At 41.7% G+C, this 4024-nt stretch overlaps 1 pseudogene; it reads right to left on the bottom strand.

The window, feature by feature from the left end:
• Positions 1–675: 675 nt before the first annotated feature.
• On the bottom strand, positions 676–1331 carry LOC112067665 (40S ribosomal protein S6-like; annotated as a pseudogene).
• Between the last annotated feature and the right edge of the window lie 2693 nt (positions 1332–4024).

Below are 4024 nucleotides of genomic sequence, written 5' to 3'. Positions count from 1 at the left end.
GCTATTGAAACTTGGCGTTTAATCCCCCCAGAGAAGGGGTTGGCCTTTCTCAATCCCACTGCATAAAAGCATCATAGCCCAAGGATCTGAGTTGTTTTCCTAGACGTCAGAGTTGGGCTCTACTAGATTGCTGTGAGGTGTTCCAGGGTACCTGCTCCTGTCCCTTGAATGTTTCCCAGGAAATGCTGCTCAGGCGAGCCTGGCATGTGAAGTGTGTGGCCACTTGAACCTGTTTACATGATACTTGGACATCATCAAATTAAAAAAAATTTTGTTGCTAACCTGAAGGGTATAAAATGATATATATTGTGCTTTTAATATCCATTCCCTTGGCTATTAATGGACTGAGTGTCTTTCCTTATGTTTAATGATCATTTTTGTTTCCTCCTCTGTGAAATTCTTGTTCAGTCTTTGCCTTTTTCTTATGAATTGGAAGAAGTTTACTGAAAACCAATCTTTGGTTTCTTACATGTGGTTCAAACCTTTTTGCCCATTGTTTCTCTTCTAACTTTATTTATGTTATCTGTGTTTGCAAAGAATTTACATTTTCACTCCTGACTTTTATCCAAGCTTTGATACCATATTTTCTTTCTTTTTTTAAAAAATCTGATCTTATGTATTTGTTACTCTTAGAAAATCTTATTTTTGACTTGACTCAGACTAGCATAAGAGCTCTTAGAGAGAGTAGCCTCTGTCTCTTGGAAATGTTCCTGGCATTTCTCCTTGGTCTTCCATTCTCTTGGCCAAAAGTTTAGTGTATTCTTCAACCTCTTCCTTATTTTTATTAGTAGGCTGTTTCTTCAGAGCAGTGTGTAGAATGCATGGAGTAACAGGACATAGAATTTGGGCACTCTGGTTCTGGGTTTCTTAATTTCTTTGTGCAGTGATTTTCTAACAGCATCTTGATGGACATCATCTTTTTAGAGAGATTGAAAACTTTACAGATGCTTTTAGCTTTTTGGGGCCTAAGCAATGAGGCACAGCAGTATCCTTCGAGGAATTTCCTACTCTCCCTTTTAAAAAATAACCAAGTTAAGAACACTCAAATTACCATTTCTTTCTCCTATTCTCCTTGATCTATCACAGGAAAACCCCCTACTCAGTAGCAGATGAACATGACCATGGATCAGGACACACTGGATCATAGGGAAACCTTGTTTGTCATTCCCACCACTGATTCAAGCCACATAACCCTTCCACTTTTTACTCAGAGCATCATCAGCAACTTCTGTGTCCATAGGCTTCTTAACAAAGGTATGAAGTTTTTGTTCATTGTCTATTTCAGTGAGTTTCTGGCAACTAGTGACTGGGAGGAAGATACCTATCTTCATCCTGAAGCAGCTGCTTTTCCTCTGAGATGCCTTGTGAAAGAGGGAGCCAATCTTATATTTCTAAGTATGTGTTGGACATCTTTCAAAATGAAGTCGTCTTACCTTTCTCTTATGACCTCTCCTTCCAAACTTTTCTGTCTTGCATGGTCCCAAACTACTGTTGTACATAATGACTTGAAACAAAGTCAATTTTGACTTTTATTCCCCCTTTTTTTTTTTTAACTTTTAGGCCCTTTCTAAAGACAATAAGTCAAAACACATTTGATGCCAAACAAACACACCATGATGTTACTCCTTTGGCTTTTTTCAAAATTGGTAGAGAAAATATTTTATTGTTATTTTTCTTGCAACATGTTCCCTGGGTTCTAAGTTCAGTTGGGGAAGAAAAATGCTTATGCAAATAAACTATCATGTGCCAGTTTTTAGTGAATGAAAGCTATACTGTAAAATGTTTCTATGATTACTTAATATGCAAATAAACTCCTTTATTTACCTTTCCAAAAAAAGGGGTTCTTGGCAAGCCTCCTTTCTTGACCTTTTAATAGAACAGTGTTGTGAGTATGAAGGCGCTCTGGAAAGGGCCAGCACTCGCTGTAGCTTTTTCTCCTGGCTTCCCGTTTTCCTATGTGGTTACCTCCAGTCCCATCTATGGGAATTTCTGTGAAAATTACTATATGTTGCTGTTCTACATGAGGCATACAACCATCAAAATTTTATTTCTCAGTAGCCAGCTAGGTAGAAGAAAAATCAGCTGTGATTGTAATTTTAATGAAGCAGAATTTACATTGTTTCCAGGCTGTCTGCCAATTTGTTATTTAGGAAAGTTAACCCAGATGCAGCTTAATCAGTTTGTCTTTTTATTATAATCACAAAAAATTCTCGTCAAGATCAGATGAAGGCTAATAATATCCCCTTAATGATTTTGCACACCAGACAGGAGTCAGTCCCTAACTTCAGTGAATAGGAACCAGCTGGAGGTCCTAATGGGTCCTTCTCTGCTCCCACCCATGGTCTAATGCAGTCACACTCTCTCCTCTCCCATCCAACCTGTTTCTGTTGGCTTCAGCAAATCCATCAGTAGCTGGGGTGTGTGGCCTTTTGACCAAATGGCTTGGGAAGCGAAATCTGACCTCATTGTGATAAGTCTTCCCCTGACCCATAAAAGTTTTCATTATATTAAAAGTGTCTTGGGATTTCCCTGGTGGCTCGGTGGTTAACAATCTGCCTGCCAATGCAGGGGACATGGGTTCGAGCCCTGGTCCGGGAAGATCCCACATGCCATGGAGCAACTAAGCCCATGCACCACAACAACTGAGCCCCCGCCTAGAGCCCATGCTCCGCAACAAAGAGAAGCCACAACAATGAGAAGCCCACGTACCTCAGCGAAGAGTAGCCCCCACTTGCTGCAACTAGAGAAAGCCCGGGAGCAGCAACAAAGACCCAACGCAGCCATAAATAAATAAATAAATTTATTTTAAAAAGAGTGTCTTGATGAATAGATTTGAATCTTACACTCTCACAGAACATTGGGATCACAACTTATGTTGCACAATTTACAAAGCTGATTCTGAAGCCATCACATTTTATGTTCTATCATGTTTCTGTCAGTTAAAATGTGCGTGTGTGTGTGTATGCAAAACACTAGAACATTGTGATATCATACTGGAATACCAGAAGTTTGTTGTGAGACAGGGTAATGTTATGGCCCCTGCTCCTAGGTGTCCACCTAGAAATGAGACTATAGCGGCATTGATAAGCCTAGTGTGTGATGCAAAAATCAAGAGACAGAATAGGTCCCAAACACATTGATTATTTTCCTGTGAAAGAATAAAAGCTTCAGGGTCCATTTTATATCCTCTACCAAAATATAAATGGCTACAACTCATTCCAGGTTCCTTTCTTCACTACCAGTCCTCACTCCCTTCCACCAGCCCCACCGTAGTAGGTAATGTGTCCTGGAACTGCTTGCTCTCACACCCCTTCCCTGCCCTCCCCCTGCTCTGCTCTGTATCAAGAGGCAGCTCTGGTTCCCATGCTTTTCAGACTGGATTGTGGAGGGGGCAATAGGGAGGAATAAGCCAGGGTATCTCTCTTCCTCCTTCCCTACCAGCAGCTTTATGAATCCAACTCTTGGCAGTTGGGCCAAACTATGGTTCCAGCTTCCACTAGTGCTGGGAACACTGCCTTTGCCTTTTATCCCGTCAGTTGTGGGCGAGGGTGACTTCCTGCTGTTGTTAATCTTTGGATTGCCCCAGTGTCCCTTGTTTGGTGTCTCAGCTCTTTCATCAACCACGGAATCAATTTTCTGCATTAAAGTCTCTTTAACTACTCAGGTGGTTTCTGCTTCCTGGCTAGACTTTGATGATACACATAATTTCCTCAGTACATATGAAATAACCTTTCAGACTTTTTTTCTAAATCTCTATAAAGACTGAAAATTATTCAGTCACCCACAGAGGGCAAATCCAAAAATAAAACTGCCAAGGGGGAAACCCAAGAATGTGCAACTTTTTATTTATTTATTTATTTTTATTATGGTACGCGGGCCTCTCACTGTTGCGGCCTCTCCCGTTGCGGGGCACAGGCTCCGGACGCGCAGACTCAGCGGCCATGGCTCACGGGCCCAGCCGCTCCGTGGCACGTGGGATCTTCCTGGACTGGGGCACGAACCCGTGTCCCCTGCATCGGCAGGC

Source organism: Physeter macrocephalus, chromosome 11 (genome assembly GCF_002837175.3).
Source record: "Physeter macrocephalus isolate SW-GA chromosome 11, ASM283717v5, whole genome shotgun sequence".
Lineage (NCBI taxonomy): Eukaryota > Metazoa > Chordata > Mammalia > Artiodactyla > Physeteridae > Physeter > Physeter macrocephalus.
Note: the sequence above shows the minus strand (reverse complement) of the source record. Positions and strands in the feature narration are given on the sequence as shown.